Source organism: Stenella coeruleoalba (genome assembly GCF_951394435.1).
Source record: "Stenella coeruleoalba genome assembly, chromosome: 20".
Classification (NCBI taxonomy): Eukaryota; Metazoa; Chordata; class Mammalia; order Artiodactyla; family Delphinidae; genus Stenella; species Stenella coeruleoalba.
This window is the reverse complement of record NC_137166.1, coordinates 46,322,776-46,345,439: the sequence shown is the minus strand read 5'-3', so window position 1 is coordinate 46,345,439 and position 22,664 is coordinate 46,322,776. Positions and strand designations below refer to the sequence as shown.

The window sequence follows — 22,664 nt, the reverse complement described above, 5'->3', positions numbered from 1 at the left end:
GGCAGCGACTCTGCTTCCCTCCTTCCCCAGGCCCTGTGGTCTCTGCTGCTCTTTGCGTCTGCTGCTTCCTCTGTTTGCAGGCAGCTGCGGTGCCCCACAGCCCTTCTGTCCCCATTCCAAATTCCCCCAGACAGAACTCGGATTGCTGGCGTCCAGCATCCAATCTTGCTCAACCCGCTGTAGCTGGAGGATTCCTACAGTGATGTCTGTCTGCTGGGAAGGGCTGTGGACTGGGCGGCCACCTCACACATTCACACAGTATCCCTGATAGTTGGTGTATTATGGGCAGGCGTTGGGCGTGATTTGACCCTGTTTTGGTAGGTGGGTGGGACAGACCATTTACATAGCCTTAGACTCGTCCTGGGTTGGGTGATGGGGCAGGGGAAACCAGGAAGGTGGGGTCCGGCAGGCTCTGGCTCAGAAGGGTTAGGGTCGGCTTGGGAAGGTGGTGGGGATCCAGCACAGCTTCTGCCACCTGTGGGTGCTCCCACAGTAAGGGACACACAGCGATGACTGAAACAGCCTCCATGCTGCCCTCACAGAGCACACATCGCGGGGCGACAACCCCTTACCAGATGGGGTCAGGGCGGGAAGGGGGAGCCCAGAGGAAGCACCTGACCTACTTGAAGGTATCAGGGAGGACTTCCTGGCGTAGAGACCCCATGAGATGAGACCTGAAGAGTCAGATGAAGGGAGTTAGGGACTCTGCTGGTGACTGCTTGTAGCCCAGTTAGTAGATACTTAAAAAATTTTTTTTATATAACTTTAGATTTACAGAAAAGTTGCAAAGATTGTACAGAGACCTCCCATATACCTTACACTCAACGTCCTCTAATGTTAGCATCTTACTTAATTGCAGTACCTTTGTCAAAACTAAGAAATGAATGTTGACTAGTATCCTACTACTGAAACTCCCGACTTTGTTCATATTCCGCCCATTTTCCCACTAATGTTCTTTTTCTGTTCCAGGATGCAATCCAGGGTACCCTGTTGCGTTTATTCATCCTGTCTCCTTGGTCTCCTCCAATCTGTGACAGTTTCTCAGTCTTTGTTTTCCTTGACCTTGACAGTTTTGAGGAGCACCGGTCAGGTATTTTGTAGAATGTCCCTCAGTCTGGGATTGTCTAATGTTTTTCTCATGGTTAGACCGGGATTGTACGTTTGGGGAAGAATATCACTCAGGTGATGGTAACCCGGATCACTTCGTTACAGCCGTGTCCGCCAGGTTTCTCAGCTGTAACCTGACAGGTTTTCCCTTCCCTTACGCTGTTTAGAAGCAGGTCACAAAATCCAGCCCGTAAGCTCCAGTTCCTGGAGGGAAAATATGAAAGAATTTGTGTTCATATTGTCAGAACCACTACAGTAACTGATAAACACGGGAAGAACCTTTGAGGCTGTGCAAATGTCCTATTTCTCCTCAAAGTTCCACCCACTAATTTTAGCATTCATCTGTGGACCGTGCCTGCAGAAATCATTACTGTGGTGTGTTCTAATGACACTTTTCTATTTTCCTCATTTCTCCTACATTAATTACTGGGAATTCTTCTGTAGGAAGGTTTGTCCCTTCTACCCCATTTATTTTATTTGTACAATCATTAATTTATATCAGTATGGACTCATGGGTATTTATTTTATTCTTTGGGTATAACCCAATACTATCATAATTAACTTTTTCACTCAAATTGTTCAGTTTTGGCCCTAGGGACTCTTTGAGTTTGGCTCTGTATTCTTTATTCTTTTTTTTCCTTGAGCACTTCCTTACATTTTGGCACTGTGAGATGCTCCAGGCTTACGTTGCCTTTTCCTTGCCCCAGCCCTAGAATCTGCCCCTTTCCAGGGAGCCCTGGTTCCTTTGATAGAGAATGGTATGAGACACCAAGGTCTGGACACTGAGTGTGGTCATTGCTGCTGAGGTTTCCTATTTCTAGTCCCTCTCAGCTGACAGAGCTGGGGAAAATGTATGTGTACAAACCCATGTATACACACGTCTATACTTCTGTGTGTGTGTGTGTATGTATAGATATAGATATCTGTGTATAAAAATATACCTCAGTCCATACTGCTATCTCTGACTAATCCAGCTCTAGAGGGTTCGTTCTCACCTTCCCCCCTCGTTTTCTTTGTTAACTTCTTTCTCTGGCAATGAGAAACCTGGCTCAGTGGGCACTTTTTGGTGTTCATCTTATGGGCCATCTTGGCGAGAATTGGCAGTGTTGGCCATTCCCACCTTCCGTAAGGATACTCTTTCCTGGGTTTCTGTGACAATCCTGTCCCCTGGTTTTTCTCCTGTGTCTTGCTTCTTTGCAAGAAGTTCTGTTTTCGCCGACCTCTTAACTCTGGTGGGCTCTTCTCCCCTTCCAGCCCGGGCCATCTTACCCTCTTCTGTGGTCTGTTTCCTGTCTCTGTGCTGATGATGTCCACTCTCTGCCCTTAGCCCCACCTCCTCCCTGGGCCCCAGACCTCAGGGTCCTGAGGCCTCAAGAAGCCCTCTCTCCCCACCCTGCCCTCAGGCCGGATGACCCCTGAGCCCCTAATACTCACCGTGTCCCACATTGCAAACCTGCTCCTCCTCTTGGTCCCTATATTAGGGGTGGTTCCTCCACACCCCAGGCTCCCAGAGAGAGCCCGGGGCTGCATCCTTGATGCCTCCCTCCCCATCCCCACCCTGCAGCCCAACCCATCATCCTCCAGAGCTTAACCACTAGGACTCCTGGACGCTTCTCCCACCTGCCCCTTCTCACCTTTCATGGCCCTGCCTTGGTCTAACCCTGTCCTCTCCCACCTTGTCTCTGCCTGGCCTCCCATCTCACTGTTTAACCCCCCTCCCACTTGACAGCTGAGGGATTTTTGTGAAAGAGAACTGATCATGCCTTCCTGCTTGAAGCCTTTCCATGTTTCTCCAGAGTCCTTAGGACCCAGTCCTAACTCCTTAGACTGGTGCTGAAGACTTGGTGTGATCTGGTCTCTGACTGTCGCTCAGCCTGTCTCCCTGACCACCTGAGCTGCAGACACACTGAACTTCCTCTCTTCCCTTGAGCATGGCCGGTGTTCTCACCTGGGCCTCGGCACAGACCCCCTCTTGGCCCCAGCAACCTTCAGCCCAGCCATTGCTGCCCAATCCACACACCTCCCACTTTCTTCCCACTCATATTACCTTGAAACACTCCCAGACATCATCTGGAAAGATGATGAACAAGATGTAACCAGTGGTCATTTCTGAGTGTTGGAAGTAGGGGAGTTGCAAAATTTTTTTGCAACAAACACGTTTTCGCTGACTACTAACATAACACAGCAAGAGCTGTTGTGGGAGCGAGAGTTAACTAAACCAGAAAAAGGTCACATGCTGTTTGAGCCTCAGAGGAAGAGACCTCTCAATCATTTGTGTTACCTGCAGAAGCCGGCCAGGCAGGAGAGAACAGAGGTGTGTTTCCCAAGCACACTGTACAGTCACCCCAGACTGGACTTCAGAGGAGTGCCTGTAAGATTCCTTTCGAAATCACATCAACTTAGGGAACTTTCTACCGTCAGTGTTCACAGCTATCATTATAGACAGGACTTATGTCATTTAGACGGTGTTTGACAAGCATTTGGAACAACTGACTTGTAGAAAAGGACTTTGTACGTCTAAAGGAAGGTTACTAAAGTACGTTGGTGTTGGGAGAATTCTTGTCTTATCCTCCGATATCAGTGAATTCTGTGTAAAGGAACTATGGGTGCATCTGCTTTGAGACCTTTTGCGGCTTCACATCTGGCTGGCACGTGCTGCCCACGCTGACATGGCGCTGCTTCATGCCAGGCACCAGTGTACACCCTTTGCATGTATGAACTCAGTAATAACCTCACATGGCCCTTAGGAGGCAGCTGCTGTCATTATCCCATTTTTCAGTGAGGCGTTTAGAGTTTAACTCAGTTGCTTCAGGTTCCAGAGCTAGTAAGTGGCAGGACTGGGATTTGAACCCAGGAATACCGTTGGTTCTGTTTGTGCCTTCAACCCCCTTCCTCCTGGACCTGGACTCCATTCTTAAAGGAGAAGCTCAGGTTCCTTCTTTTGTTGTTGTTTTTTGTTTTTTGGCCTCGCGGCATGGCTAACAAGATCTTAGTTCCCTGATCAGGGATTGAACCCCGGGCCCTCCGCCGTGAAAGCCCGCAGTCCTAACCACTAGACCTCCAGGGAGGTCCCTGAGATGTTCACAGTTCTGAATACTGCAATTTCTTCTGTTCAGAAGAGGTTAAATGACTTTCTTTTCTAGTTGCCAAAAATCTGTTTTCAACATCCCCAATTACTTGCAAAGAGAAACACTTTTAACTTTTTCTTTTTAAGGGAAAATTTCAAACATGCACAAAAGCAGAGAGAAAAGTCTAATGAACACCCATCACCCAGCTTCAGCAGTTAACCAGCATGCGGCCATTCTTGTTCCATCCATATTCTGCACCTTTTCCTCCCCTGCTCAGTTAATTTTAAAGCAAATCCAGGTATGTTTTATTAAAAGACATTGCCTTGGGCTTCCCTGGTGGCGCAGTGATTGAGAGTCCGCCTGCCGATGCAGGGGACGCGGGTTCGTGCCGCCGTCCGGGAAGATCCCACATGCCATGGCCGCTGAGCCTGTGCGTCCGGAGCCTGTGCTCCGCAACGGGAGAGGCCACAGCAGTGAGAGGCCCGCGTACCGCAAAATAAATAAATAAAATAAAAGACCTTGCCTTTAAAGAAAAGGGGACCCACAGTTCCCTGCCCCAAGTCCTCCCCCTTCTGGCAAACTGTACACCTTCCTGACTCTCTCTTCCCTCTCCCCTCATTTTCCAAATGCAGACACACCTGTGCGGGATGTGACACTATCGCTGGCTCCGTCCCTGGCTCTCCCATTTCCTGAAACCCTACCCGCGCCGGGCATTTTTCCACGTTGCCCTGAAGCCTGAAAACGGCCCTCCTAGTGACCGTGGATGGCTGGTGCTGCCTGGCAGGCCCATCCCCTTCAGAGGGACATTTAATCTACGTGTGGCTTTCTGCCGTGATAGTGGCCTCTTCCTTATTTGGGTTATTTTCTGGATGCCCCCTCCACTCAAGCCAGGTCAGGCCTCCTGTAACACCCCTTGCACTCTGTAACTTCAAGCACATTATGTTTAACATAGTCGAAATGAAACAGGGATTTGGGTACTTATCTGTTAATTGCCTGGGAGCTCCACGACTCAGGTCTGTCTTGGAGACCTGAGCATCACCCAGCACAGGGCCTGGCACACAGTAGGCGCTCAGTAACAGGAATGAATGAATGATTGCCAAGGTCAATATCTGGGCATTTATCAGGAGGGCAATAGGAAGCCACAGAAGTGTTTTAGGCAGAACTGGACCCATTTTTCTCAAACTAATGTGCATATAAATCCCGTGAGATCTTGTTAAAATGCAGATTCTGAGTCAGTGGGTCTGGGGAGGGGCCTGAGGTTCTGCATTCCTAACAAGCGCCCAAATGATGCCAATGCTTTGAGTCACAAGGCTCTTGCTGTGCTGTTCAGTAAGGCAGCCACCAGCCACGTGTGGCTGTTGAGGATTTGAACTGTGGCTGGTGTGACCTGCTGTGTGTTCTAAGTGTAAAATACCAGCCAGATTTCAAAGACTTAGCACAAGAAAGAGAAGTAAAATATCTCGTTAATAGTTTTTATATTGATCTCATGTTAACATGGTAATATTTTGGATCTATCAGGTTAAATAAAATGTTATTAAAATTCATTTTACCTGGTTTTGGTTTTTAATGTGGCTACTAGAAAATTTTAAATTACATCTGTGGTTCTCATTATGTTTCTCCTCTTTCTCACCTCTAACACTTGTACATGCTTTTCCCTCGTTTTGAAGCACCCCCCCCTTCTCCCTACCTCCTCTTCACAACTAATCACACACATCTTTCAGGTCTCAAGATGTCTCCTCCTCCAGGAAGCCCCCTTGATCCCCCAGGGTGGGTCAGGTATCCGTTTTGGGCTTCTGCTCTCTGGGTTTCCCCCATCCCAGCCCTGACCATCTGTGATGTCAGCGTCTAAACGTCTGTCTCCCGGAGACTGGAGACAGGATGGCGGAGGAGAAGGACTTGAGCTCACGAAAACATCAAATCACAACTAACTGCTGAACAACCATCAACAAAAAAAGACTGGAACCTACCAGCAAAGATATTCTACGTCCAAAGACAAAGAAGAAGCCACAAGGAGACAGTAGGAGGGACACTTTCACGATATAAATGTCTGTCTCCCTCTTTAGAAAGATAAATCCATGAGGATGGGGACAAAGTCTCTTCTGGTCACCACTTTTATCTCCAGAACCTGGCACAGAGTCAGTAATATCCATTAACTGAATTAAGAAACGACAAGATGTGGGTCGTGCGCACCTGTAACTCTTGAACTGGACCATGAAGCCCGCTTTCGAGGTCTTGTTTAATGTGCCCTGACATCAGCGCAGCATTCTGAACTGCTTTAACTTTTACTGGGTGTACAGTAGACATGTTGTGAATCTCATCAGCACATGCACCAGGCAAGGTGTCCAAGAAAGTACGTAATAGCACTGACAGCAAAACATCGGAAACAAACCTGATGTCCACCAAAAGAAGAATGGATGAATTGTATCTTCACACAGTGGAACATTATGCAGCAATGAAAAGGAAGGAACTACAGGTGCGCAAGAAAAATAATGTGTGAAAGGAGCAAAATTCAGAACATTTCATATAGGATGATACTATTTTATAAAGCTCAAAACCAAGCACACAGAAACATTGTTTAGGCATTTGAAAATATGGGATAAAACTGTATCTTAAAATAGCAAGGGGGAGAGGGAATCTTTTGGGATTGGTTGTACTGTGCAGTTAAAATGGGTATATTTTATTGTGCATAAATTATACCTCAGTAAAGCTGAGTTAAAAAGGAGAGTGGGCAGAACAGACTCCCTGTTGTGCCTCTGGATATACTGTGTAAGGAGGTGATGCTGGGGGCATATGCCACCATATGGTGACTCACCTACCTGTCATGCTGAGGAGGTCAGGCAGAAGAAAGGACCTGAGCCACTTAATCACTGAGCCAGGTAAGGGACATTGCTTTCTGTGCTATGTCTCCAGTTCCAGTTCCATGCCCGGTGATTATTTGGAGCTCAATAAATATAGGTACTTTTAAGTAAAATTCTTTTGGAAGTAAAATACAATTTTCTTAACTGTTTGAATTTAACAACCCCAAAACACCCTGCCTCTGGAGTGCTTGCTGTGTGAAGTAACGCATTTCCTTCTGATTCAGGCCCTTTTGACTTGGATCCTCTTATCTGTAGCCAAACACATCCTAACTGGTGACCGCGTGGTGAGTGAGTTAACTGCTAACATCTTAGGGGTGTTAAAAAACAAAATTTATGGGGGGGTGGGGTGGAAGGGAGGCTCAAGAGGGAGGGGATGTGTGTATACATATAGCTGATTCACTTTGTTCTACAGCAGAAACTAACCCAACATTGTAAAGCAGTTATGCTCCAATTAAAAAAAAAATAAAAGACTTAAAAAAATATCCCTGGGTAAATTGAAATCTAATTGGCACTATTTAAAATTTCATGAATTGGGCGGCATTCTGTACGGCAGACAGATATTCCTGGAAGTTACACAACATGGAAGGCTTTTATAGTAAGGAGGATGGGACAAGGAAACGAAGTTATCAGCAAGGAAAAAATGAAAGTTCATTGGTGGAAAACAAAAGTTCAGGTGACAGTGGCTCCTCACTGCCTGAACTGTGGTGTTTTCCATTGGCTGGGCTTGTTGCAAGACAAGAAGGAAGTCTTCCTTCCCCCTGCTAGGGTAGTAAAGTAGTTGTGCTTCCTGTTTGGGAGTGCAAGGTACCTCTCTTCCTGCTGGGGTCAGTAACTGGCATCTTCCTGTCTGGGTAATTGATACTCCTCCTGTTTGAGATAACTGACGACCAGTGGTAGGGCATGAGACCTCCCTCTACAGGCCTCTCTGACTCCAATTTTAGTTGGTTTCCTTTTATTAATTTTCACAGGGGATACCTACTGCGTGTCAGGCCGTATGTGAGGCCCTTACCTGCATGATTTCTTTGCATCTTCACACACCCCTGTGAGGTGCTGTGGGCCCTCAAAGACACTACAGATTGTCAAGCTTGCTCTTGCCTCCCACTGGATGCCTCCTGGGTCTAGACACACTGCTGTGTCCGCCCATCACCTTCAAGGAAATCCAACACTGCAATCACATATTCACGAGCTCAGCCAACTTCCAGAAACATGAGTGATAATAGTAATCAGTTACCACTATTTTATGTCACTAAGTTTAGGGAGGTTGGTTAAGCAGCAGTAGCTAACTGATACACCCCCCTCTCCCCAAGGATAACCACTGTGCTGACTTGACCTCTAATGCCGTAGATTAGTTTTTTCCCCCAATTCTTTACTGTGTATAAATAATAAAGTGTATCAACCTCCGGGTTTCCTCTTTTATCATGATCTCTGTGCTTGGACCCATCTTACGAGAGTTTAAGGAGTGGGCACACACTTTGGCTTCCTGGTGCCCCTTCCTTTGAAGGCAGTGTAGTGGACCTTGGTTATATTGGCCTGTCCAACATCCATTCATGTTGCAGCACCCCAGAATATCCCTCACTCTTCATCTGTGTGTTTGGGGGGCAGCAAAGTCCACCTGCTGCTTCTCTGGGTATGAGCCCATAACCTAGGCCTGGCTAAAGAGAATCTTCCATCTCCCTGACCACAATGACTGTTCAGAAATGGGCCTGTGATCTGAACCTGGCCAGCGAGAGCCAGGGTGGGCTTCTGCTGAACTAGTAGGGAAGGGGAACTCCTTTTATCATATGGTTTCCCAGCTGGTAGAATCTAAGGCCAGAGCTGCTAGGGGCCCATTGTGAAAGGAGAGCTTGCCTGGGAATGAAGACAACACAAGAAAGGAAGGCAGAGCTGGGAGACGGAAGGAGAAAGAGAATCCTAGCTACCTCCTTGGCCCTGGGTCCACCTGTACCTGAAGGCAAACTTAACCTGTTTCAAATTAGATCAGCCTATAAATATTTTTTCTGCTTAAGCCAGTTTGAATTTGGGTTTTCTGTTATTTGTAGCACAAAGAGTCCCTGCAGGGGGTTATGCACATGGAGTTGTTTAAAAAGACCCAGTCAACGTTTCCATTAGCTGGACCCAGTGCTCGTGTGGAAAAGGCAGTGTAACAGAAGTTCTCACACTGTGGAATCTGGACCAGGCCCATCAGCATCACCTGGGACCTTATGAGAAATGCAAATTCTTGGGTTCAACTTTAGCGAATCACAGACTCGGAATGGGTTCCGGCAAGAGTGTTTTGAGAAGCCCGCCAGGGGCTGTGCTAGTCAGAGCGTCACCACAGGTGAGCATAGTGGGAGAGAAACAGCACAGGCTTGAGGTCCAAGTTGTGTCTTTGCCTCTCTCTGTCTGGCCCTCTGATTTCAGGTGAGTTACGTAAATCACCCTGCTTCAACATTTCCTACCTGGAAAATGGTGCACTTCTATCTGATAGTACTGTTATGTAGGCCAGTAAGTTCATAGAGGTAAATCGTTCAGAATAGCGCCCGGCACATAGTCCACGCTCGTTAAAGTCAGATCCATGGTTTTCAGACTTTGTTGGACATTAGAATCACCTTGGAGGGCTTGTTAAAACATTGATTGCTCGGCCCTCCCCTCCCCTCAGAATTTCTGATTCTCACTAAGGGAAGCCTGGAAATTTGCATTTTTAACTAGTTCCCAGGTCAAGTTGATGCTGCTGGTACAGGGGACCCTGCTTTGAAAACCACTGAGTTAGATGTTACTGCTAGTGGTCTCCAACTCCCTTTCTGGTGGTCCGGCAGTCACCTCAGGTGCTCTGGAATCGCTCTTTTCCACTGACTCAGGCTTCTTTCTCCTCCTCTCCCTCCCCTCTGGCATCAGTTTTGATAGCTGGATTCTCTGTGCTGGTAATTGGAGCTCTGAGCCCAGCTTTCCGCTGGGAGTAGCCCCAGCCTCCACCTGTTCAGGGAACCTGATTGACGGTTCCTTCAACCACAACTGCTCCTTTTTTGTCTGCCTTCAGAACTGTCTCCAGCTTGCTTATATAAGCAGATCCCTTTCCTTCTAACCTCTAGTAGGCTGCATTGCTACATCATTCCTGACACTGGCTGTCCAACCCCCATCACAGGCATTGCTTTGCTTTGCTAATAAAAATGGCTTTAATTGCAGAGCCGGTTAAGCTCCCCTCCAGCAAGCTCCTCTATAACTTGACCTGTTAGCTAGAGCAAGAAGGTCAGTGTGGCTGGAGCTGAGAGTGAGGGAGAAGGATGGCAGGAGATTAGGTCAGACATATAGGCAGAATGTAGATTGTACAAGGCTTTATGTGTCATGAGAAGAACCTGGGCTCTAACTTAATAGTAGTAAAAAATTTAAATCATTAAAAAAACTTGTGACATATAGTATATCTGTGTGTATATACACAATTTACATGTGTATACAGTTGAAAAAAATTATACACTGAACACATGTGTAGCCACCACATAGGTAAGAAATGGGACATTGCCAGTCAAAACCTTCCCTAACATTTGTGGATCCTGGACCAACAGTGCAAATGGAGGCTCCCTACCTATAGTTCTCACCCTGTCTTCCCATTCCTGTCTACATCCTGAACCCTTGTGGGGTCATCCATGCATGTGTGAGGGCACCCTAATCTGCATGGTGGAGCTTGGTCCATCTCAAATCACCTCTTGCCCACCCCTTGGATCTAGAGGTGTGCACACCAACGTGACCTGCCCTGGGTTTGGGGGCGAGAAGGACCATGACAAGGTCCACCCAGGTGCTGGAAGCAGGTTCAGGAACACTTGGGTAGAGGATTCTAGAGAATTGGGTCCTCTGTGCATGGCCTGGAACTGCATTATCCAAGAAGGTAGCTGCTAGTCGCGTATGGCTATTTCATTAATAAAATGAAATAAAATTTAAAATTGAGTTCCTCAGTTACGCTAGCCACACTTTAAGTGCTCGTTAGCCACAGCTGGCTAGTGTCTGTTGCACTGGACAACGCAGATACAGAATGTCTATAACTGCAGAATGTTCTATTGGACAGTGCTGGTTGGGAAGGAGGAGTGGTTTGGGTTCCATAAGACAGGACAGTGTGACTCCCCCCACCTCCCGCAACTGGTAAAAAGGTCAGGCAGGAGAAACTGCCTGTGAGAGTAACCAGATGTTGGATTTAACAGACAAAGTCTTCAAAGTAGCCATTATATAAATATGTCCCAATAACTAAAGGGAATCATGACTTAAAAAGTAAAAGTAACGTATGATGATACTGACTTACCAAATTTAAGATATCAATAGAGAGTTAGATATTATAAAATAGAACCAAATGGAAGTTTGGAGCTGAGAAGTGCATTAACTGAAATGAACAAATCAGTAGATCTGAGCTGACAGGAGAAATAATTAACAAACTTGAAGAGAAATATTATGTGTTCTAAAGAACAAAGAGAAAAAAGAATGAACAAAATAAACAGAACCCAGAGAAAAGTGGGACACCGTTTAGCAAAACAGTATACACTTAATGGAGTGCCAAAAGGAGAGGAGAGAGAGAGCAGAAGAAAAATTATTCTAAGAAATAATGGTGTATACACACACACAACACATGCGTACATACATACATGTACATATAGTATTGTTGGGCCTATAACATATAGAATGGTAATATAACTGCCAACAACAGCACAAAGGAAGTACATTAAAGCAACGTTGTATTGGGCTAAGGAGAGGACGCCAGATGGTAATTTGAAATGAACAAGAACAAATGAAGAGAACAAGAAATGGTAAGAAGGTTAATATAACAAAAGCTATAAATATATGCTTGCTCTCCTCTCTTCTCTCATCCTCTTTAAAAGACAAAACACTATATAAAGTAATAATTAAAACAACGCATTCTTGGTAACATTTGTAGATGTAAAATGTATACCAATAATACAGTACAAAGGGGGGAAAGGTAATAGAACTCTACAGGAGGGACTTCCCTGGTGGTGCAGTGGTTAAGAATCCACCTGCCAGTGCAGGGGACGTGGGTTCAAGCCCTGGTCCAACAAGATCCCACATGCCGCGGAGCAACTAAGCCTCTGCCCCACAACTACTGAGCCTGCTCTCTAGAGCCTGCGTGCCGCAACTACTGAAGCCCGCACACTCTAGGGCCCATGTGCTGCAACTACTGAAGCCCGAGTGCCTAGAGCCCATACTCCACAACAAGAGAAGCCACTGCAATAAGAAGCCTGTGTACCACAACAAAGAGTAGCCCCCACTCACCTTAACTAGAGAAAGCCTGTGTGCAGCAATGAAGACCCAATGCAGCCAAAAGAAAAAAAAAAAAAAAACTCTATAGGAGCAATGTTGCTATAGCTCACTGGAATTAAGTTAGTATAAATCTGAAGCTCATTCTGATTAGTTAAGATGTATATGGTAAGCAACCACTAAGGAAATCACTCAAAAAAATTAATGAAAAGAAATTAGTAAAGAAATTTAAATGCTACATTAGAAGAGATTCACTTAATGTAAAAGAAACAGTAAAGGAAGAATAAAGGAGCAAAACAGGCATGAAACACATAGAAAATAAAAAGTGAAATGGCAGATATAAATCTAACTATACCAATAATAACATTAAAATTTAATAGATTAAAACTATCCAATCAAAAGGCAGAGATTGTCAGGGAAAAAAAAAGAACCCACCAAGATCCAATGATATTGTGACCTATAGGAAACATACTTTAGATTCAAAGATACAAATAGACCAAAAGTGATAGAATGTAAAAGGTATATCATGTAAACAGCAACCATAAGAAAGCTGGAGTAGCTATACTAATATCAGATGAAATTGATTTTTTAAATGTTACTAAATAAAAGAGGGAAATCTTATAATCAGGTCAATTTATCATGAAGATATAACAATTATAAACACCTATGCACATAACAACAGAGCTCTGAATACAGAAATGAAAGGAGAAAATACAGAAATACAGAAATATAGGTCAATGGAACAGGATACAAAGCCCAGGGATAAACCCACACAGTTATGGTCAACTAATCTATGACAAAGGAGGCAAGGATATACAATGGAGAATAGACAGCCTCGTCAATAAGTGGTGCTGGGAAAACTGGACAGCTACATGTAAAAGAATGAAATTAGAACACTCCCTAACACCATACACAAAAATAAACTCAAAATGGATTAAAGACCTAAATGTAAAAGACTGGACACTATAAAACTCTTAGAGGAAAACCTAGGAAGAACACTCTTTGACATAAATCACAGCAAGATCTTTTTTGACCCACCTTCTAGAGTAATGGAAATAAAAACAAAAATAAACAAATGGGACCTAATGAAACTTAAAAGCTTTTGCACAGCAAAGGAAACTATAAACAAGATGAAAAGACAACCCTCAGAATGGAAGAAAATATTTGCAAATGAATCAACAAAGGATTAATCTCCAAAATATATAAACAGCTCATGCAGCTCAATATCAAAAAAACAAAAAACCCAATACAAAAATGGGCAGAAGACCTGAATAGACATTTCTCCAAAGAAGACATACGGATGGCCAAGAAACACATGAAAAGCTGCTGAACATCACTAATTAATAGAGAAATACAAATCAAAACTACAATGAGGTATCACCTCACACCAGTTAGAATGGGCATCATCAGAAAATCTACAAACAACAAATGCTGGAAAGGGTGTAGAGAAAAGAGAACCCTCTTGCACTGTTTGTGGGAATGTAAATTGATGCAGCCACTATGGAGAACAGTATGGAGGTTCCTTAAAAAACTAAAAATAGAACTACCATATAACCCAGCGATCCCACTACTGGGCATATACCCTGAGAAAACCATAATTCAAAAAGACACATGCACCTCAATGTTCATTGCAGCACTATTTACAATAGCCAGGTCATGGAAGCAACCTAAATGCCCATGGACAGATGAATGGATAAAGAAGATGTGGTACATATATATATACAATGGAATATTACTCAGTTATAAAAAAGAACGAAATTGGGTCATTTGTAGAGACGTGGATGGACCTAGAGACTGTCATATAGAGTGAAGTAAGTCAGAAAGAGAAAAACAAATATTGTATATTAACGCATATATGTGGAATCTAGAAAAATGGTACAGATGAACCGGTTTGCAAGGCAGAAATAGAGACAAAGATGTAGAGGGGGAAAAAATACACAATTCAACAATAATATTTGGAGACTTCAGTACACCACTTTCAATAATAAATAGAACAATTGGGCAAAAGATCAACAAGGAAATAGAAGATTTGAACAACACTATAAACCAGACCTAACAGACATCTATAGAAAACCAGAATATACATTCTTCTCAGGTGCATATGGAACATTCTCCAGGATAAACCATATGCTAGGCCATAAAACAAACCTTGATACATTTAAAGAGACAGAGATAATTCTCTGATGACAATGGAATGAAATTAGTTATCAATAACAAAAGAAATTTGGGAAACTCACAAGTATGTGGAAATTAAACAATATTCTCTTCAATAACCAAAAGAAATTAAAGGGAAATTAGAAAAGACTTTGAAATAAATGAAAATGAAGACATCATATACTAAAATTCATGGGATGCAGCAAAAGCAGTGCTTAAAGGGAAATTTATATTTGTAAATACTATACTAAAAAATAATCATTGCAAATAAATAACTTAAACTTGCACCTCAAGACACTGAAAAAGAACAAACTACACTTATAGCAGCAGAAGGAAGAAAACAATAAAGATTAGAGCAGAAATATGTGAAATGGATAATAAAAAAATAATACTGAAAATCAGAAAAACCAAAAGTTGGTTCTTTTAAAGATCAAGATAGGAACACAACATTAGCTAGGTACACCAAGAAAAAAAAGCAAGTAGACTGAAATGATTAGAATTAGAAACAAAAGAGGGGACATTATACAAAGCTTATAGAAATAAAAAGGAATATTATGAACAACTGTATGCCAATATATTAGATAATTTAGATGAAAAACAAATTCCTAGAAAGATACAAACTACTGAAATTGAGTCAAGAAGAAATAGGGCATCTGAAGAGACCCAAAGCAAGTAAAAATATTTAATTCATAATCTAAAAACTCTCCACAAAGAAAACCTGGACTCAAATGGCTTCACCACTGAATTTTACCTAACATTAAAATAATAACTAATACCAGTTCTTCACAGATGTTTCCAATAAATAGGAGGGAATACTTCCCAACTCATTCTGTGAGTCCAGTATTACCCTGCTACCTAAGTTAGACAAAGATATCACAAGAAAACTACAGGCCAGTATCTCTTATGAATACAGATGCAGATGCAAAAATCTTCAAATACTAACAAACCAAATCCAGCAACATATAAAAATAACTACACATCAAGAACAAGTGGGATTTTCCTCTGCCTTCTAGCTCTGGCTGGAAAAGATGGCTCCATGTGGGTTTTCCATTATTGCTCCACAGAAGGAGAAGTTGATCATGTCTAACACTTTGCTGCTTTGGGGCCAGTATCTAGGCCAAGAGCAGAGGTGTGATCCACACCCAGGATTGACGGTTAGGAGCTTTCCTGGATAGACCTGGGTATTGTGTCTTAATGGCTGGCCTATAGCCAATTACAAATTTTCTGACATAAAACTGGAATCAGACAAGACTCAAGCCACTTTTCAGCATCTGTAGGAAGTAGGTCATGAACTCTGCTGTTTGCCACTGTGTATTACATCCATCAGCTTATAGGCAAACCCTAATTATTCTGAATAAAATTTGCATTTGGACACACACACAAAGAACAAGTGAGATTTATTCCAGGAAGTCAAGATTCATTTCACATCCCCAAATCAATTAATGTAATACACCACATCAGTAGAATAAGAAGCAAAAACCACACGATTATCTCAATAGATATAAAGAAAATATCTGGCAAAATCTCATTCATGACAAAGACTCTCAGCAAGTTAGGAATATAAGGGGACTTCCTTAACATGATAAAGGCATCTATGAAACACTTAAGTGACATCATACTTAGTGGGGAAAGACTGGATGCTTTCCCCCTAAGATCAAGAGGAAGGCAAGGATGTCTGCTTTCACCACTTCTATTCAACATGGTACTGGAAGTTCTAGTTGGAGCAATTAAAGAAGAAAAAAAAAAAGCATCAAGATTGAAAGGAAGAAGTAAACTGCAGATGACATGATCTTGTACAGGCATAGTTTGGAGATATTGTAGACTCACAGTGTAGTGTGTGAACACACCTAGAGACAGAGCTGCGTCTATGGCTGACTGATTTCCCACAGGGTTACCAAGATCATTCAATGGGGAAAGAATTGTCCCATCAACAAATGGAGCTGGGACAACTGCATGGTCACAGAGAAAATAATAAAGTTGGGCCCTTACCTCATACCATATTAAAAAATTAACTCAAGATGGATCAAAGACCTAAATGTAAGAGGAAAAACTATGAAACTCAGATATGACACCAAAACCACAATCAACAAAAGAAAAAATTAGACATCATCAAAATAAAAAAATTTTGTGCTTCAATGGACACTATCAAGAAAGTGAAGACAACCCAAAAAATGGGAGAAAGTATTTGCAAATTATATATATAAAAAGGGGCTTGTATCTTGAATATATTATATAAAGAACTTAAACAACTCAATAATAAAAAAGACAAACCCAGTTAAAAATGGGAAAATGATCTGAATAGACATCTTTTCAAGGAAGACATACAGAAGACCAATAGGCACATGAAAAGATGCTCAACATCATTAGTCATCAGGGAAAAGCAAACAAAAACTACAATAAAGTACCACTTCACATCCACTAGGGTAACCATAAATAAAAAGGGCTTCCCTGGTGGCGCAGTGGTTGAGAACATGCCTGCTAATGCAGGGGACACAGGTTTGAGCCCTGGTCTGGGAGGATCCCACATGCCGCGGAGCAACTAGGCCCGTGAGCCACAACTGCTGTGCCTGCACGTCTGGAGCCTGTGCTCCGCAACAAGAGAGGCTGCGACAGTGAGAGGCCCGTGCACCGCGATGAAGAGTGGCCCCCACTTGCCACGACTAGAGAAAGCCCTCACACAGAAACGAAGACCCAACACAGCAAAAATAAATTAATAAACTCCTAAAAAAAAAAAAGTCTGATAAGTGTTGGTGAGGACGTGAAGAAATCAGAACACTCATACTCTGCTGGAGGAAATGTAAAATGCTGCAGCCACTTTAGAAAACAGTCTGGGAGTTTGTCAGATGGTTAAACATAGAGTTATTACATGACCCAATGATTCCACTCCTAGGGATATACCCAAGAGAAAAGCAAACTATGTCTACACAAACACCAAATGTTTATAGGAGCATTATCCATAGTAGCAAAAGCTGGAAACAACCCAAATGTCTATTAACTGATGAATGGACAAACTAAATGTGGTATATCCATACAATGGAATATTATTAATAAAAAGGAATGAAGGGCTGACACATGCTACAACATGAATGACCCTTGAAGACATTACAGTAAGGTTAAAAAAAAAAGCCAGATGCAAAAGGCCACCTGTTATAATGTTGTACAATTCCATTTATATGAAATGTACATAATAGCCAAATTATATACATACATACATACATATATATATATATATATATATATATATTTAGAGAGAGAGAATTGTGGTTGATTCGGACTGGGAAGGATGGGCTAGAGGGTGATAGCTAATGGTATGGGGTTTCTTCTTGAGGTGATGAAAATGTTCTAAAATTGACTATCATGAATGTTTCATATATCTATGAATATACTAAAAACTACTGAATTGCACACTTTAAATGGATGAATTTTATGGCCTGTGAACTCTATCTCAATGAAGCTGTTTTAAAAAATGAAACAAAATGTGATATCACTGCACACCTGTCAGAATGGTTATCATAAAAAAGACCACAAATAACAAATTAGGGGGAGGATGTGGAGAAAAGGGAACCCTGTACACTGTCAGTGGGAATGTAAATTGGTGCAGCCACTCTGAAAAACAGTATGGAGGTTCCTCAACAAACTAAAAATAGAAATAACATGATCCAGCAATTCCACTCCTGGGTATACATCTAAGGAAAATGAAAACATTTACTCAAAAAGATACATGCACCCCAATGTTCACAGCAGCATTATTTACAATAGCCAAGATATGGAAGCAACCTAAGTGTCCATCAACAGATGAATGGATAAAGAAGATGTGGTGGGAGGGGATCAAGATGGTGGAGTATAAGGACATGGAGCTCAGTTCCCCCCACAAACACATCAAAAATACGTCTACGTGTGGAACAATTCTCACAAAAAACCAACTGAAAACTAACAGAAGATCTCCTGTACAGCCAAAGCTGCAAGGAAGATCTCCAAGTAAGCAGGTACAATGGGGGGAAAAAGGCATCAGGACAGGACTGGTGACACTGGGAGGGATCTGTAAGGGAAAGAAGGTCAACATGGGCAGCCCCTCACCCTGGGGATCCCCCTCGTGTGCTGGAAAATCTGCCCGGACAGATAGAGGGGCTGGAGAAGTCTAGATTTTATCCGTGAGGAGTGCGTGTGTGCTGACTTCCACACCAATCAGGGCAGAGAGAGATCTGCGCCTTGCCGCACTTCCCAACCCAAAGGGGCAAATGCCCTGGCCCCGCTCACTCCACGCTACAGTCTGGCAACATATCAGAGCAGAGATTCGGTCTAGTTGTGCAGAGACAGACTGGGCTACCTGGAGCGTGATCCAGGCTGAACCACAGACTCCACTGTCGGCACACGCATGGGCTGGTGGAGCAAACCAGGCAGACATTGTCAAGGCAAGCACCAGGCAGAGCCACAGATAGGCACCGTGGCTAAAGAGCTGAATCTCAGGCATACAGGCCCTGGGAGAGGACTACATCTAGCTGCATGGAGACAGCCTGGAGGGCATGGGATGTGGTGATGGTGGGGAACTGTGGAGCCCACTGTCAGCACACACATGGTGGGAGTGGGTCTGGCCCTGGCAGTCATTATTGGCACACACGCTGGGCAGTGCCACAGAAATGCACAGCAGCTGGATGCTGAGTCTCGGGTGGACAGGCTCTGGGCAGGAGCATGCAGTGATTTCCAGGCAGGAACTCTCTGACTCTGCCCACTCCACATCACAGCTTGGAGCCAGATCTGGGGAAGACAGGTCCTGGGAGAGGTCTGCACAGATGCAGCCCAGATCTCAGGCAGCAGCACAGCCACCCTGATTCCTGCAGCAACAGTGCTCCAGCTCTGAGCCCCAGACTATTCCACACCATAGCCTAGCACTAGGTCTGGGATGAACACAATGGAGAAAGGTACATGAACCTAGGCTGATTCTGAGAAGAACCACAGGACACCTGCACAGGTGGTACACAGATTCACTGTGACCATACGGGACTCACTTGCTGCAGCGGTCACCTTCTTTGTGGCATGGCATGCACTCAAGAGCAATGGAGCCTGATAGAACCTAACCCTCAGGTCTTCTACTCCAACAACTGGGGAGTAGATCCTGTCCCCAGTAGTGGTGACAACCATGGAGCCAAGAGGAGGCCCCGTCCAACATAAAGCACAGGCTCTGGACACCAAAACATCAATCACAACCCAATCAAAGGGATGGCATCCAGCACACTCTGAGGAAAAATGTGGCTGTCATTCAAACCAAAACCAGCCCTTGCACCAAAAATACTGGATTCATACAGTCTACACAGGGATGCTCCCACATAAAAACACCCCTTTGAGACGACAGCAGATAACTTTTTCTCCTAAATTCATAGAGACAGAAAAAGTTAAGTAAAATGAAAAAGAAGAGGAACTACTCATAATTAAGAGAACAAGAGAAATCCCCTGAAAGAATAATGAAAGAGACCTCACCAGTCTACAGACCCCGAGTTCAAAAAGAAGGTAATAAAAATACTAAAGGAATTAAGACAGATTATTGAGAGAAATGCAGATCACTGTAACAAGGAAGTAAAAACTATAAAGATGAACCAATCAAAATTAGACAATTCAATTGCCAAGGTAAAAACCAATCTAGAAGTAATGAATAGCAGACTAAATGATACAAAAGAACAAATAAGTGATGTGGAAGACAGAATAATGGAAATCACCAAATCACAAAGACAAATGGGAAAAAAATCTATGAGATAATATAAAGTTTGCAAATCTACACATAATAGGGGTTTCAGAAGGAGAGAGAGAAAGGGAGATAGAAAATGTATTTGAAGAAATTATGCCTGAAAACTTGCCAAACCTAAAAAACGAAACAGATATCCAGGTACAGGAAGCAAAAAGGGTCCCAAACAAGATGAACCCAAACAGATCTACATCAAGACATATCATAATTAAAATGGAAAAGTTAAAGATAATGAGAGGATTCTAAAGGCACCAAGAGAAAAACAAAGCCAGTTACAAGGGAACCCTCATAAGGCTATCAGATGATTTCTCTGCAGAAACTCTGTAGGCCAGAAGGGATTGGTATGATATATTCAAAGTCCTGCAACCTAGGATATTCTACCCAGCAAGATTATTATTTAGAATAGAAGGAGGGCTTCCCTGGTGGTGCAGCGGTTAAGAATCCACCTGCCAATGCAGGGGACACAGGTTTGAGCCCTGGTCCGGGAGGATCCCACATGCCACAGAGCAACTAAGACCGTGCACCACAACTACTGAAGCCCATGCACCTAGACCCCGTGCTCAGCAACAAAGAGAAGCCACCACAATGGGAAGCCCGCGCGCTGCAACAAAGAGTAGCCCCTGCTCACCACAACTAGAGAAAGCCCGCGCACAGCAATGAAGAGCCAACGCAGCCAATAGGAGGAGAGAATGAATTTCTCAGACAAGCAAAAACTAAAAGAATTTGGCAATACTAAACCCACCCTAAAAGAAATACTGAAAGTTCTTCTCTAAATAGAAAAGAAGCAAGGATCTATAGAAAAGGAAAAATCACAGTAGGAAAGGCAAATGTATAAAAGGATTGAAGATCACTTAAATAAGCCAGTACATGGATTTTAAGAAATAATAAAAAATTATAAAAGTGATTATACCTACAATTAACAGCAAAAGGATAAGCATGAGATGTAAAATAGGACATAAAAGCCACAAAATGTGGAGGAGGGGAGTATAAAAATGTAGATCTTTTAGAATGTGTTTGAACTTCTATGACATCAGTTTAAAGCAAGTAGATATAGTTACGGCTCAACATACTTGAAATCCAGGGTAACCACAAATTAGAAACATACAAAAGATTAACAAAAACCAAAAAAAAGGATCTCAAGCATACTACAAAAGAAAACCCTCAAACCACAAAAGGGAAAAAAGAAGAAGAAATGAACAAAGAAGAACTACAAAAACACTGGAAAATAAGGTTTAAAGTGGCGATAAGTACATACCTATCGGTAATTAAAAGTCAGTAGACTAAATGCTGTGATCAAAAGACAGAGTGGCAGAGTGGATTTTTTAAAAAGACCCTTCAACGTGCTGCCTACAAAAGACACATACAGACTGAAAATGAGGGGATGGAAACAGGGATTCTCTGCAAGTGAAAATGATAAAGCAAGGTAGCAAGACTCAAATTAGCCAAATTGGCTTTAAAACAAAAGCTATAATGAAAGCCAAAGAAGGACATTATATAATGATATAGGGACCAATACAACAAGAGGATATTACACTCATTAACATACATACAGGAGCACCTAAATATATAAAGCAGATACTTACAGATGTAAAGGGATAAACTGATGGGAATACATGAATATTAGGAGATTTTAGCCCCCCACTGACATCAATGGACAATTCATCCAGACAGAAAGTCAATAAGGCAACAGAGGTCCTAAGTGACACAACAGACCAGTTGCAATCAGCTGATATCTACAGGACACTACATCCAAAAAACCCAGAATACACATTCTTTTTTTTTTTAAACAAACTTTATTTTTTAGAACAGTTTTACATTTATACAAAAATCGCAAAGAGTTCCCATATACCCTAAGCCCAGAAGTAGTGTGAACACTATAATTATATCTTACATTTGTATGGTGACAGTTAAGGAACCAATACGTTATTCTCAACTAAAGTCCATACTTCATTCAAATTTCCTTAGTTCTTAATGTCCGTTCACTGTTCTGAACACCAGACTTTTTTAAAAACATCTTTATTGGAGTATAATTGCTTTACAATGTTGTGTTAGTTGCTGCTGTATAACATAGTGAATCAGCTATATGTACACATATATCCTCATATCTCTTCCCTCTTGCATCTCCCTCCCACCCTCCCTATCCCACCCCTCTAGGTGGACACAAAGCACCGAGCTGATCTCCCTGTGCTATGCAGCTGCTTCCCACTAGCTATCTATCTTACATTTGGTAGGGTATATATGTCCATGCCACTCTCTCACTTTGTCCCAGCTTACCTTTCCCCCTCCCTGTGTCCCCAAGTTCATTTCTACGTCTGTGTCTTTATTCCTGTCCTGCCACTGGGTTCTTCAGAACCACTTTTTTTTTTTTTATATTCCATATATATGTATTAGCATACGGTATTTGTTTTTCTCTTTCTGACTTACTTCACTCTGTATGACAGTCTCTAGGTCCATCCACCTCACTACAAATAACTCAGTTTCGTTTCTTCTTATGGCTGAGTAATATTC

General features: G+C 42.8%; 1 long non-coding RNA gene across 1 annotated transcript in view; it reads right to left on the bottom strand.

The window, feature by feature from the left end:
* Positions 1-290: 290 nt before the first annotated feature.
* Positions 291-22,664, bottom strand: part of LOC307179269 — a 46,847-nt gene continuing 24,473 nt past the window's right edge. Inside the window, exon 3 of the long non-coding RNA XR_013825353.1 lies at positions 291-1,311. This is a non-coding gene — a long non-coding RNA (uncharacterized lncRNA). The remainder of the gene's footprint in view (positions 1,312-22,664) is intronic.